Source organism: Herpailurus yagouaroundi, unplaced genomic scaffold (genome assembly GCF_014898765.1).
Source record: "Herpailurus yagouaroundi ecotype Mexico unplaced genomic scaffold, PumYag 181, whole genome shotgun sequence".
In the NCBI taxonomy this organism is placed as follows: Eukaryota; Metazoa; Chordata; class Mammalia; order Carnivora; family Felidae; genus Herpailurus; species Herpailurus yagouaroundi.
Genome location: NW_024412412.1, coordinates 1337778 through 1352330, shown reverse-complemented (window position 1 = coordinate 1352330; position 14553 = coordinate 1337778). Strand labels below are relative to the sequence as shown.

The following is a 14553-nucleotide window of genomic DNA, read 5'->3' as shown; positions in this document are numbered from 1 at the left end:
GGCGGGAGCGCGAGCCCGCGCCGCCGCGAGTCCCGGCTCCGGGGAGAGGGTTGCGGCTCGGCGCCGGGGCCTTCTCCGCGCGCCCCGCCCGCCCGCCGCCCGCTTAACCCTTTCCAGGACCCGGGGACTTCCTGCCGAGACGGGGGCTGCAGGCGTGGAGGGCGGCGCCACCTGTCCCCACGACGGCCCCACGGCCGAGGCTGGGCCCCAGCTGCGCCCCGGTGTGAGTGAATCCCCGCAGCCACCCCGCGAGAAGCGGAGAGCGGGTTCCCGCCGGCGCGCTCGGGGTTTCTGCCCCCGACCACACTCTTTTGTGTCCTGCTTCCCCTCCCCCGCTCCTCCTCTACAAAACCGTGAGATAAAATGTAGTGTTTATATATGTTTGCAAAATCGGGGACGCTGCGTTGTTGGCATATTTAGTGGTTACAAACCTATTGCCTACCTCCTTACAGATTCCAGGATAAAAGACTAAAACGTTGCGAACGCTCAGAGGAAACTGCTGAACTTTGTTCTTCTGTCTGGAAGTGTGGCCTCAACCATCTCCGGCTCCCTGCAGCTGGGACCTGGCGTAGGGCCACGGGGGGACCCTCTGGACCTCACCGAGAACTTGAAGTGTCAGCTCCACAAAGCCAGTGGACAAGGGAGACACTTCCTCTGACTTCAGCTGCTTTTTAGTCCTACATACAGCTGCTTCCTGCCCAGGTCAGTTCTAATTAAGACTGGACCCCTGATGGCAAATGCTATTTTTAAAAGTTTTGTGCAAAAATTATGATGATGACATTTCCATAGGCCCAGAGAGCCTCAGACTTGACTTTTTTTCAAATTTTGCTTTTGACAGCATTTGCCGGTTTCATACACTGCGAGGCTTTTGGATTTCAGCGCCAGAGCTAACACCCTGAGAACATCCTTAAAAAACGTTTTCATTCTGCCAAGTGGAATACTTTACCTCAGGATTTGGATCAAAGGAAGCAGAAACCAAGCAAACTACTGGGATGTATATTTTTAAATTATCAGTTAACTATACCAGAAGCAGATCTTTTGGGGGCTGAACTCATTCCCATCATGCCCCATTTTTGTTTTGTTCTCTTTACTCCAAAAACATTCCAAAATCTACTGGGATCTTTTTTCGCGGATGTTCTGTTCACCTTCACATGGAGACTGTGTGTCACAAGCTCACCCAGCTCCATTGGCTTAAAGATGCCTGGAGTGGAGTTTTAAACTTATTTCCCAGCAATGCCTCCAGCCCTTACCCCCATTCTTTCAGGGGAAGCTTTAGGCTGACCCACAGCTTTATAGCCTCATCCACGTCCCCCACCCACTTTTGTGGATTAGAATCCAGTGGCCCCTAAGTTTTCCCCAACCAAAGGTGGAGTACTGGCCTGTCTTCTCTACCACTCTCCAAACTTCCAGAGATCAGGTACGTCGCATTTAACTTTTCTTCCCGCGGGATCTTACTATGCTTGCCATATACTAGGTTCTTAGTAAATGTTTATTGAATGAGCGAAAAAGTAAATGAATTAACTTAAAATATTCATCCAACCCATATGCCATCTGGTAGATAAGGTGTGTGGGGAACCCCATCCATTTTCAGACTTTACATGTTTTATTTTTAAAAACGTACTGTGGTCCCAATATGGCCAATGGAAATTGCCGGGGAACGATCCATGCATTTAATTAGGAAGTCATTCAAACTACAGGGACATCCAGAGTCCCTGAAGTCAAACATGGGATCCAACAATACCCAGAAGAAGAAGGACTTGTCATAAACATTAAATAACGTCCATTCCAACAGTATTTCAAGAATATTATTATTTTACTGTTTTAAATTTTCCACTGCTCAGAAAGAGCCTAACCACGCATGGCACACTTGAAGAAGTGTATAAACGAGCCGTGCAGAGCTGTATCAGGTATAAATGAAAACGTAAGTGAAACTCAGAATTGCCCTGGGTGAGATGGTGTCCAGCCCCCTAATAAATGCAGGGTCTCCCGGCCTGGGCACCAGGCTTAGGGGACTCTGACCCCCATCTGGAAACCGCATGGGGAGAGCAGAGAGCACAGCTTTGGAATTCAACAGATGGGATTTCAAACACCAATGTCACCATTTCTCCGTCTTAAGAAATTTGCACAGAACCCCTGACCTCTCTGTGTTCTTCTGACCTCTTCTGTCTGACCAAGGTGACACATGCAAGGCATTTAGCGCAGTGGGTCTTAACTAGCGGGAGGACAGCCCCACTCGTCACCTGTGACTTTGTCACTGCCCCTCTGGCTGAGTGTCAGCAAATACTTTCTGCGCTCCCAGTTCTGTGCTTCTGCGTGTCGTTTTCATCACACAACACCCAGTACTTACAGAAGATTCAGGAGGCTGGGCAGTCCAACACTGGGCCCCGTTTCGGTGCTGGACACCGGTTTTCTACTCGTGCTGATGCCAGAGAGCAGATAGCTTCCCCAAAGCTTAATAGCCCATAAGAGTTGACGCACTCCTGCCTTCCAATAAAAAGCAATTAAATACCAGTAGCTGCCAGGAATCGATCCCGTTGCTACATAGCACTTTGAGTCTCTTGGCATGAAAAATTAACCAGAATATCTGTGTGTTGGTGTGGAAACATCAGTCCCCGCGGCCTTGAAAAATTCTGCCCGTGCTGTACGAACACGAAGCCGTCTCCTACACAGAGCTCCCCGAAATTCCCCTGGCCCCACCGTGACTACCCCCTTCGGCTCTGATGGCTCTGGGTCCGTTTGCAGTGTCGTGTAAGCCATTTCTTCAACATGGTGAATATTCTCCTCAGGCCTGAGTTTTCCCAAGCATCTAATTAGCCCGTGCCTGAGAATGTTACACCCGAAAAAGAGGAATGTAAGTGCCCTGAAATACTGTTGACGATTGGCCATTAACTGGTTGTGTACTGACCGTGTACTTGTGATGTCACTGCACACATTTTCTGTTACGGACAGTCCCGGGTTTAGGAGAATACCTGAGCGGTCCTGATCTGAATAGGACAGTGGAGACCTGTCTTTTTAGCCTCAAGCCCCAGGGCCAGCACTGTGAGCAGATCAAGCTGTGCTCGGTGCTGGTCCAGTCGGTGAGAGGAGGAAGCCTGATTGTGCTGAGTGTCTCCCTCCTGCCGTCCTTCATCACTGTGGGCAGCGGAAGGAGGCGGGGGGGGGGGGTGTGCTGGCAGGCTACCAGGAGGCCAACAGTTCCTGTCAAGTGAGTCAGGACTGCAATCCCTAAGGGCCGTGAAGTTCATTAGTGCTGATTCTGGTAAACCTTCTCTGGGAAAAGACATACCAACTGAACAGTTATTTTTAAATACTTTCAATGCATGTGTTTATCCTGTTAGAGCAAGTTATTTACAATCAAATACGATCTCACATGAATCTTTGCGGTATACCTACACGTAAGCGTGCATGTAACTCCGCAAAATACCCAGGTGTAGATACACGCACTGCCAGAGGGCAGTTTTACAGTTGAGGGAACGAACTCTCTCTCAAAAGAGTCCAATGTCACTTTCGTGTCACGTGCGGCCGAGCAGGGATGCGAGTCCTGCCCAACCCCGGGCCCTTCTTCACATTGACAGTGAAACACCGTCTTTCCAAATGAATGAGTCCGATCTTCCGAGTACAGATCGAGGAGGAGGCACAAAACCATACTTTGTGTAACGGGAATCGATATGTTAAAAATAAAATTGGTTTCCTAGTACATCTCAATGGCTTCATCCTGCCACACTGATTTCACCCCAAGCCCCACTTTGTGCTGCGAGTGAAGGGTTCACTTTTCCAGCCGAAGCTGCCCGGTGCATGAGTCGCCCGAGGCCGGGGCGGGGAGGGAGGGTGTTGGCCTTGCAACCTGGGGGATGGGTCCTTCTCTGCCTTAGAAACCATTCTGCTCAACACTCCTACTTCACACAGTGGGCCTGCAGGAACTTTCCGGAAGGGAACCTCCTGCCGCTTGCCCACTGCTCTAGTAGGTTAGGGCCAGGACGGGAGTTCTCTCCTGGACAAGCGGCTCTGGGGACGCCCAGTGGTGTGGTGCAGCAGGAGGGCCCGGTGCCTTTACCGCCACGCCGGGAAGGCGGTCCCCAGAGCGGGGTGCTGCTGTTCTCAGATCAGTGTCTTCTACAGCACAGCTCTCTCACTACACAAGGAATGCTCGCGGGGCGTCTGGGTGGCTCGGTCAGTTAGGCAGCAAGGTCAGGATCTTGCGATTCGTGGGTTCGAGCCCCACGTCAGGCTCCTTGCTGATGGCCAGGACTCTGCTTGGGATTCTGTCTCGCTCCTGCTCTCTGCCCCTCCTCTGCTCTCTCTCTCTCAAGATAAATAACGTAAAAAAAAAAAAAAAAAATCCAGTTAAAAAGAAAACAATGTCAGCAATGCCTTAGGTGAGGTGCAAGGTTAAATGAGACAAAAACCAAAATCAAGATGGAAGCACAGTGTTACTGTCTCCCACTGATAACACAGGGACTGCACAAAAAGGTTTTTTTTTTTCAAGTTTTCACACAGTAAAGGTCTAATTAGGAAATCTCAAAAGTATAAACTAAATAAGGACACCTTATCCAATTAACCCCAACTTAAAGGTTCTTATGGGTTAAGTTGTATCCCCCCGACCCCCGATAAAGGCATGTTGGAGTCCCAGCCCCTCAGAGCATGACCTTATTTGGAGACGGGGCAGCCAATTGAAATGAGCCCGTTAGAGCGGGCCCTAACGGAAGGTGAGCGGGTCCTTCCAGAAGGAGACTCTGTCACAGACGTGGACTGGCACAGAGGGAGGCCGAGTGGAGGCAGAGGCAGAGGCTGGAACAATACGGCCACAGCCGAGGATGCTGGTGAGCTCCGGCCCGCAGACGGCGAGGCCGTGACGCAGGGGTGCCAGCCTGGCCTACGGACCGTGGGAGGGCGCGTGTCCCCTGCCCCAGCCTCCCGCGGCCCTTCCTTACGGCGGCTCTGGGAAAGCAGGACAGGGGTCTGGGGTCTTCGCCTCTCAGACGGTCTGCTGTGAGGGAGCACGTGGTTGTTTTCCTTGTTTTTAACCCGTTGAGGACTGGCCTTCTCAAAATACGATACAAACGAATGGGTGGACAAAGGAGAGTTTGGCAAGGATACACAATACAGACGGCCACTCCCTCGCGATGCAGCTAAATGGGCACACGGCATTCCGTCAAAATGTCACCTGCGTCTCTGCTCCGCACGCGGCCTGGGGACAGTCGGGGACCTGGCCCGGCCGGAGGATGTGGGTCTGAGGAGCAGCAGGCTGCCGGCTGGTCCTCGAGAAGCCCCGGGCCACGGCACCCAGGGCGGCACGGCTGGGCTCTCCCGCTCCGTCTGTCCGGACCTCGACTTCCCGTGGGGTTGGGCAATGGGCAGAGAGCAGTCAATGGGCAATGGGCAAGGGGCAGAGAGCAGGAGCGAGACAGAATCCCAAGCAGAGTCCTGGCCATCAGCAAGGAGCCTGACGTGGGGCTCGAACCCACGAATCGCAAGATCCTGACCTTGCTGCCTAACTGACCGAGCCACCCAGACGCCCCGCGAGCATTCCTTGTGTAGTGAGAGAGCTGTGCTGTAGAAGACACTGATCTGAGAACAGCAGCACCCCGCTCCGGGGACCGCCTTCCCGGCGTGGCGGTAAAGGCACCGGGCCCTCCTGCTGCACCACACCACTGGGCGTCCCCAGAGCCGCTTGTCCAGGAGAGAAAATGGCCACGGGGTGGGGGAGGGGTGGTCACAAAGGGGCTCTAAACTATTTCCAATAAACATACACAGAATCCGGGGCGCCCGGGGCGGGGGCTCAGTCAGTCAAACACCCGACTCCTGATTTCGGTTCCAGTCAGGAGCTCACGGTTGGTGAGCTCGAGCCCCACGTCGGGCTCTGGGCTGGCAGCGCGGAGCCTGCCTGGCATTTTATCTCTCCCTCCCTCTCTGCTCCTCCCCCGCCGGCTCTCTCTCAGGATAAATGATTAAAAGTCTGTACGTGGACACAGAACCTGGCAGCCGGCCAGGCAGGCCTCTGCGTCTTCCAGCACACGGCCCCTTTCCCGCCGCTCCGGGGTTCGGCCGGGTGCCCACCAGGAGAGCGCTCCCGAGGGACATCGAAGCCGGAGGGCCTGTGTGAACCCTGGCCTTTCGGGTGCGCGATGCTCTGGTTTTGTGGTTACAGAGATGCTGGACGCTGCTTCCTCGGCCCTCTGCTCCTGCGCTCAGCCCCCCAGAAGCAGGGGGCGGCCTCGGCCGGAGGAAGGGCCACCTGGCGCAGCTGCAGGGGACGGGACCCCGCAGCTCACAGTCGTTCTGTGCCGCCGCAGGAGGCCCGGGGCCACCAAGCCTTCCCAGCTTCCCCTGCCTTCCTCCGGAGAGGCCTCTGCCTCCTGCTGTGTCTCCCCTCCTCGGGCATCTTTGGGATCCCGCTCCGGAGGGAGCCTCCGTGGGAAGGGACCCCCGAGTAAGCAGATGACGGCACTGAGCTCCTGCGATCATCCGGACCCTTCCAGCAAGGCCGAGCCGGGCGCCTCCGGGAGCCGCCGGACAAGATGGGCAGAAATGTCCACGCACAAAAGCGGTTGCGTTATGGGAGCCTCCCCGCCGCACCTGTGTCGCACCTGACACGGTGCGCGTCCGGGGGCTGCTCCCAGCTCTGCGTCCAGGCCCGCTCGGGGCCTCTCCGAAGCCTGTCCGCCACCTTTCCCCAGGCCGGGCCCAGACCCCGCTGCCCGGTGGGCGCGAGGTCCCAGAGCCGCTGGCTGAGGGTCCGTCCCCACCCTGCCCGCCAGGTGTCCTGGGCCGGGACCAGCCTGTCATCAGAGACATCCTCGCCTGACGACTTTGTTGTTCATGCCTTTTATTTCCCCTTGAACGTCTACTGTTTGCTCTTAGAAAGGAAGAGAAAACATAAATGCGATTACTTTGGACAAGTGTGTTTGGGGAATGAGTTCCACAGAGACTCTGCTGAGCCTCCAGTCACCCCACTGTCCCCTCAGCCCGTCCCCCTCTCACGCCCCCTTCTTTCCCACACGTCACCTCTCTTCTGCCAAGCGAGGGGTCTCCCTGCCCGGCCACAAGGTTGGCCTGGGCCTCAGGCCTCCAAGGGGACGGGAGAGGGTTCGAGGAGGCTGTGTTCAGAAGGGACTGTGCCGGCTGCAGGGATTCACTGCCCTCGCCCCGTGGGGCCATGAGAGTTCACGGGGTCCCCTACAGAAAAGATGCCATGGGCAGAGCTCCGGGAAGGCCAGGGGACTCGGGAGACGACTGTGGCCCCAAACCACACCTCAGCCACCTTGGAGAACAGTAAGGTGTCATTTTCACACGGCCTGCGGCCGCAGGGCCTGCATCTGGCTTCTGCCCTGAGTCCTTGGGCACTGGAGGCCCACCAGGCAGCAGGCGTTCTGTGGGAACACCCGGTGGGCTGCAGGTGTCAGAGACCCCCGACCACCACCTGTTCCATCCAGGCAGAGCACAGTGCAGAAAACAGGAAGTCGGGACGCGGTCCCCACACCTGGAGAGCCCGCTCCAAACCACGTAAGCCCTGCTGGGTCAGGCGGTACCCGGTGACTCCTGAACAGAGCGCAGCGTGCGGCAGCCCGGGGGAGCTGCTGGGACACGGGGCTGATGGTCACTCCGCGGGTTGGTGCCCCTCCACCCGGCTGTAAGAAGACCTTTCAGACGATCCACTGTCCAGTCCCATCTTGCCCTTCGCCCCGGAAGGTGTCCTGCAGAAGACGAGAAGCCTCCGCAGGATTCCTCCGGGCCGCCAGCGTGGCTGCCATCTGACGGCACCTCTGCGTGGCCTAGTCCTGCACGAATAAGAACTCACGTTTTCAATCCACAGGACGGTGCGGGTTCCCTGTGGTCGCTGTGACATGTTGCCATAAAATCGGTGGCTTCAAACAATACACATTTCTTGCTTACGGTTCTGCAGGTGAGAAACCCAACCTGGGTCTCCCCGGGCTAAAGTCGGGATGGTGGCAGGGCTGGTTCCTTCTGGAAACGCCAGGGGAGGCCCCGTTTGCTCGCTTCTCCGGCGCGCACAAGCCCCTTCCTCGGCTTTGCCCCTGTGGCTCTCTCCCTCACCCGTTTCCTTCTCTGACCCGCCCGCCTCTCCCTTGCAAGGACTCTTGTGATGGTGCCTTTGCCCCCATGATCGAGTCTCGTCCCCTCATCCCAAGATCCTTAATTTAGTCACATCTGCTAAGTCCCTTTTGCTGTGTGAGGCAACAGGGGGGTCTGGGCACTAGGATGTGGGCATCTGGGGGCCGTCGTTCGCCCCGGCACACGAACTCGCCGAGATGAGCGAGATCTGCAGAGGCGTGTGCACAGCACCGGAGCGGCGTGGCCCCGGGTGGGTGCCCCGGCCTTGGCCCTCCCAACCAGGGCCTGGCCCGCTGCAGGCAAGCAACACATCCTTGTGGAGAGGATGAACGTATCCAATAAGAAGTGAGAAAACCATGGGAAGATCAAAATAATCGTGGCCTGCAGGACGGCGTGGTGGAGACAGGGGTCCAGAGGGAAAGCGCTTTCAGGAGTGACGGCTGCCCGACCACAGGCCAGGCACTGAATCGAGACCTTCATCCGTTATTTTATGTAAATCTTACCAACCTCCTGCATTTTACAGGTGACAGAATTGAGGCTCAAAGAGGTAATTAGCCCGAAGCTGCATGGCCAGCAAACCTAAGTCTCGAAGCCACCGTCTGAATGTCAAAGCTTGTGTTCTCAGCCCCCCGTCTGTACTTCCTGAAAGCTGAAAGAGGTTTCAGGATGCTGGCACAAACCAGGACAGTGGCTTCAAATAATCTTCTGGTGGCTAACTTTGGCAGAATGAATGCTCCAGCTGCTCCCGGGGCGGGAAACGCAGACACACACAGCAGCCGGCACACGGGTTGCGTATGCTTCCTGGCAATTCAGAGCCCCGATCGCCAACTGTGGCCCCTAGAGATCCACAAACCCCAGGTGGTGGATCCTCGTCTGGAGAAATCCTGTCCTCTGAGGAATTCCATAGCGGAGTCAGTCATGAATCTTTGTGCGGAGACCAAAATTACCATTTGTGTAAATCTGGACGTGCGCACGTTGAACTTGCCCAGAATAGGGTGCCGAGAATAGCGCCAAAGCCAGGCGGACGCAGCGAGACGACGGGGACATCTGGGGACAGAGCAGGAATCCCGTATGTTCACACCAAAAAAAGAAATCGAGCAAGCGACCTTCCCTGGAGACGGAGAACGTGAAGAATTGGTGTGACCTCAGCTCCGTCGGCCGGGGGCCGTCTGCGCACGGGGCGTCCAGCGTCCCCCCTGGCCTCGGCCCGCCTGCCGCCCTGCCTGGATGAGAACCACTGAACTGGACACAGGACACGAGTCCCACACTTGGCACCACAGGAAAAAGAAAAGCAATAATTTTTTGATGAGCAGAAAAACATAAGAATAACTCCTCCACTACTCACCGACCTAGAGCAAGGCGCACAGGGCTCTCTATCTGCGTGTGCGCCATGCACCAGCAGCCCTGCACCTCAGAACCTTCTAGAATTTGCCTGTCAGCGGCTGGGACACACTTTACTGGGTCCCCCGGCTCTGCTCAGACGCTGTACGGGAGCAGACCTTCCAGAGCAGGACCCTCGGGGACCCCGCCCCGCCCCCCACCGCGGCTCGGCCCGCCCCCTCGCTCCCCTCCCCCACATTCATCACTGCCTGGCCCTGGGCTCTGCCTCAGCCCTCAAACCGCATTCGAGAACACCACACGTGGCCTACGTCTGGTCATCCTCTTAGAAGGCGGCTGGCTCTGTGACGCTCAGCTGATGCGCTCCGTACCGGGTGGTCTGTGTGAACCAGAACTTCTAGAGACCCCGTGCATCATAACCGGAGACAGCCTGGTGGGCACATTCAGCCAGCAAGCCGCGCGTACGGGTGATCTGTTATCTCTGGCGTTGACAACCCAGCGGAGGGAAAAGCCCCTCAATCACGCGGGGCCTCGGGTCTCCGTGGGCACCACCGTGCGGGTACGCTGGCCGCCCTTCTGCCTGTCCGCTCCGCGGCCTGACTGCGCTCCCGGCAGCCCACCCACACGATCCCGGCCAGCGGGGCCCCCGCCAAGGGTCTGCACCTCCCCCTTTCTCCCCGCGGTTCCCACCCGGTCACCCCAGTGCCGGTAAATTCCGGTCCTGGCCGAAGGCCGACCCGGTCCTGCTGCCTGTCACCAGCGTCCGGCTTCCGCGGCTCCGTGCCCAGTCCCCTCTGGCGGGACGCCCGACCTCTCCCAGCCGCGGCGTCCTCAACCACCCAACGGGGCACAGACCCCCTACCTCCCACGGCGGCTGTCTTTCATAAAACCACAAAGCTGTGCCCACGTGGTGTCTGCCGACAGGAGGCGCGGAGAAATGCCGTTTCAAGAGTCAGACTCGAGAAAGTGTCCTGTACGGCAAGACGGCCTGTGACGCACGGACGGCTGCTCAGTCCCCGCGCCAAGTAGGCAGGGGCCACAGCCCTCACGGCACAGGTGAGAAAAAGTCACCTGAGCTTCCCAGGCCGCCCGCTTCCTGCCCTGGCTGGGCACTCCCGCGCCGGGGGCCCGGGGCTCGGCACCTTCTCAGGAGGGACAAGGGGCCGTGTCACCGACCGCAGGTCCGGAGGGCGAGGGACACACCATGCAGACGCCTAGAAGGACCAACGCAGAATTCTCCCCCACGAAGAGGCGGCAGAAGGGTGCCTTCAACCCAACGAAAGCTGTCAGGCACCAAACAATTCACCAACCCGCTTTTCAAGGGTTAATTCTTTCTGAGGCTCTTTGGAGAGAGCCAGCAGCGGGGAGCAAACTCAAGCCAGACCCAGGCCGAGAGGCTGCCTCTCTCTCTCTCTCCTCTTCCGCCCGAATAAACATCGTGCAGACAGGCCCTCGCAGGCGAGCGCAGAGGCGAGTGTGCAAGCTGAGTGTGTGTGCGTGCGCGTGCCCAGGGACTGCAGGTGAGGCGTGAAAGAGATGTGGTCTGGAAAGGGGGGAAGCGCTCTGCGCCCCGAAGCAGAACCACCACGCTGGGTGTGGGAGGGGTGCTTTCCAACGGTCTCAGGCAGCCGGAAACGGTCCTGAAACTGTGCGGTCGGGGACCCTTCACGGACGGGTGGCTGGCCACCATCGGCAGCACACCTCGCTTCCCTCAATACACCTGCGCCCCGGCGTGGGCTAGAACGCACTTCCCCGCACGTAAATCCGAAAGTCACCCGAAAACTATCTGCTCTCTAGGGCTTAAGCTGTGTCCGTTTTATAGGAGAGAAGACCGGCCAGAAACTACCCCACTTTCCTCAGGATCTAGGACACGCTTATCAGATTGAACCCGTAAAATACTGACATACAGCAGCTTTGGGACATGATTCAGGAAATCAAATATGAGGACTCCATTGGCAAAATCCCATCTCTATACAGCCCGTCAGAAATACCCCAGAAAGTGGGGCATCCGGGTGGCTCAGTCGGCTGAGCGTCCGACTTCGGCTCAGGTCACGATCTCACGGTTCATGAGTTCGAGCCCCGCATCGGGCTCTGTGATGACAGCTCGGAGCCTGGAGCCTGCTTCGGATTCCGTGTCTCCCTCTCTCCCTGCTCCTCGCTTGCTCATGCTGTCTCTCTCACTCTCAAAAATAAATAAACATTAAAGTATTAAAAAAAAAAAAAAAAGAAAGAAAGAAAGAAAAGAAATACCCCAGAAAGTGAAGTGAGTCGCCCGTTCGTGACCAAGGAAACGCTGCTGGAGAGCAGGCCCCAGGCCGCCTGGAAAGCCAGCCAGCAGGCCCCGAGTTCACCACACCAGGAAAAAGGCACCGGAGTCTTGGAAGGAAGCCTCTCGCCCAGCTCTTCCCCTGTGTGTCTGCTGGGTTGGTGGCTGGGGGTTCAGAGGGCGGCAGCAGGCCCTGGCCGAGGCTGTTAGGACGTTTCCTCTCTCTCTGCTGGAAGGAGGGCCTCTCACGGGCCCGGGGTTTTTAGCACTTCTGCAGGGAACAGGGTTATCTCAGAAGCCAGGCGCCCCCAAAGGCTCAAACTGCGGAAAAGGCTGTGCTCCCAGCCAAAGAGGCAGACACAGGAGGTGGTGCGGGTAGAGTCCAAATGGATGAGGTCAGAGCCGGGTCCCTGCAGGGGACTCTGGGACATCTGCGTGTCAGCTCAGAGAGGGGGGCTCGGAGCCACCAGCTACCCGGGACGGGGGGTGGGGGTGCAGAGACAGGAGGTGGGGGCGTCCCCCACAGGGTGGGGGGAGGGAGACAGGAGGTGGGGGCAGGAGGAGATGGGGGTTGTCTCCAACCAGGATGGGGGGCAGGAGGTGCCTGTCACAGCCCCTGTCACACCCGTGTCCGTCTCTTACCCTAAGTTTTCCTGGCACGCCATTATCCGCTGAGCTTGTGAGCCGGGCTGGGCCCGGGCTGGGCCAGCTCCTGGAGCTGAGTCCCTCGTCAGGTCCAGTCCAGGCTCGGGGCACGGAGACCCCGGGGGCTCCCTGCTGTGCAGGTGGCCGAGTGCCAAGGAGCCTGAGGACAGGACCCCTGGCACCACTTAGATTTGCAGACGTACTTGCCCCCCCCTCCCAGAACACGGAGCCCCCATCCTGCCTTAACTGTTCACAAGAACCAGATGTCCTCACTTCTTGCCCAAAAGTGCACACCAATCCTGCAGGCACACCGGTCAGAGTCGACCCCACGGGACGAGTCCACACTTCCGGGTTGGTTCCTGGTCCCTTCGGGGAATGACAGCACCCACCTAACACGGGGGCACCCTGGCCGTGATGGAGGGTCTCGCCCCCACCCCGCCCCACCCGCACTGACGTCCCTCCCCCTCGGCCAGCACCTCGGCAGGCTCGGTGGGGGGAGCCGGGCCCCATTCCCCACAGCACGGAGCACGAGGGGCCTCCTGGGTGAGCCCTGAGCTCCCGAGGCCCCTGGGCGGCGGGACGGCCGTGCGGGGGCAAGTCTCCGGGTGCCGGTCACGGCCCACAGGGGCCCAGCGTGGGGTCGGCTGTCCGGGGAAGGGCCCCCTCTGGAAACGGGGCCAGTACTTCAGCAGCACATAAGGCTCCAGAGACAAGCACCACCCTGGGGGGGGTGGGTTACGGGAGTGCCGGCGACTTGGGCTACACTTTACCCCTTGGGGCCGCAAGTCCAGAGCGGAGGCCGGGCGGGGCGGGTGTGCGGTGGGGGCTCCCTGGCTCACAGATGGTCTTCTCACTGTCCTCGCGGTCCTCACCGGCAGAGGGGCTGGGAGCTCTCCGGGGACCCTCTCCGGTGTGCATTGATCGCAGCATGGGGTGCCACCCTCGCCACCTCGGCATCGCCCTCCTCCTGACGTCACCACCTTGCGGGGTGAGATTCCAACCTAAGAGTTTGGGGGCACCCGTCCACGGCACTGGCCCAAACCTGGGTCTGTCCCTGGCGGTCCCAGGATGCTGCTGGGGGCCAGGCGCCAACCACACGCAGAGCCGCTGAGGCCGCCGGGCCAGGGGGTGTGAGGGGCCCGAGGGAACCGGGCCTCGCCCCGAGGCAGGGAGGCAGGGTGGGGAGCCCCAGTTGGAGGAGCCAGGGCCGTGCCAGGCTCCTTGCGAACCGGGCCCCAAGCACCAGCGGGGCCCTAACTCTTGGAGCCCAGGAAGAGCTCAGGGAGCCGCAGGTGAATCGGGAGACAACTATGGCCCCAGAGAAAGGCCGCTTAGCGCCCAGAGCCCCTCACAGAGCGGGACCGCTACCACGGGAGCACCCTATGTGGCGTCACACAGGGTTGTTTCTAATGATGTCATCGATGTTACAACCTAAATGCAAACCTCCACCTGTACGGTCTCGTTCTCTCCTTATTTACGCCAGAAGAAAACCTACTGGTTTGGAGTTTTCTGAGACAGTGTCAGGTCAGAGTCCTTCCGTTCCCCCGGCCCGTGAAAAGACCGAGAACCTTCACGGCTTCTGCCGCACAGACGTTACGGAGCTCGGTGGGCTGCAGACGCGGCCTTTGTGTTTTACACGAAATTCATTCAACCTGCGACGTCACTCAAAATGTAAAACGGCGAGTACGCGAGTCTCTTGGGAGTGTCTCAGCTCAGCACCCACCTCAAGTCACAGCACTGTTTTCCTGTCATGCTGGGACTGTCTCTGGAACTCGTACTAAACTCCCAGGCCAGCAGGTGGCCATCCTGAACTTGAAAGGGCCCCTCAGAACCCCCCAACTGCCCCTTTGTGTTTTATGGGGAAAAAAGGCAATTCGAATACTGTATTTTTAAATAAAAAGACTTTATTTATGACTTCAGGTAGCAGCTAACAGTTTAAGAAAGCTTGGGGAGAGATTCCTTTCGCGTGGGGGTATATGTGCACCTTGGGAAATATTTGGCTAAGGCATAAAATTAGCATTTTTTAGTCATCTGTAAAGTGCTGAGAAGTTTATCTCTGGTGATGCCCGCATTAATGTTCTCAAACCGCTCAGTGAGTACGACACGGAGACGTAAACCCACGCTGCACGGGACGGGGCCCACTGCTCGCCCGCATGCCTCGACCACGCGGGGGCTTTGTGACCACAGAATGCAAGCCTGCGTGCTTGCAGGAGGCACACTGAGGCAGTGTC

General features: G+C 58.0%; 2 long non-coding RNA genes across 4 annotated transcripts; both read left to right on the top strand.

Annotated features, from left to right (window-relative positions):
• The first annotated feature begins 17 nt into the window (after positions 1-17).
• LOC121039592 (uncharacterized) lies at positions 18-3705 on the top strand. 3 transcript variants are annotated; one of them, XR_005794864.1, is made up of 3 exons: positions 18-353; positions 453-702; positions 839-3705. It is a non-coding gene; the product is annotated as an uncharacterized LOC121039592 (long non-coding RNA). The 3 variants fall into 3 exon arrangements; XR_005794863.1 differs by having other exon boundaries at positions 18-365; XR_005794862.1 differs by having other exon boundaries at positions 19-223.
• An 8507-nt stretch (positions 3706-12212) lies between these two features.
• Positions 12213-14188, top strand: LOC121039596 (uncharacterized). Its single transcript, XR_005794868.1, has 2 exons — positions 12213-13310; positions 13806-14188. It is a non-coding gene; the product is annotated as an uncharacterized LOC121039596 (long non-coding RNA).
• Positions 14189-14553: the final 365 nt, after the last annotated feature.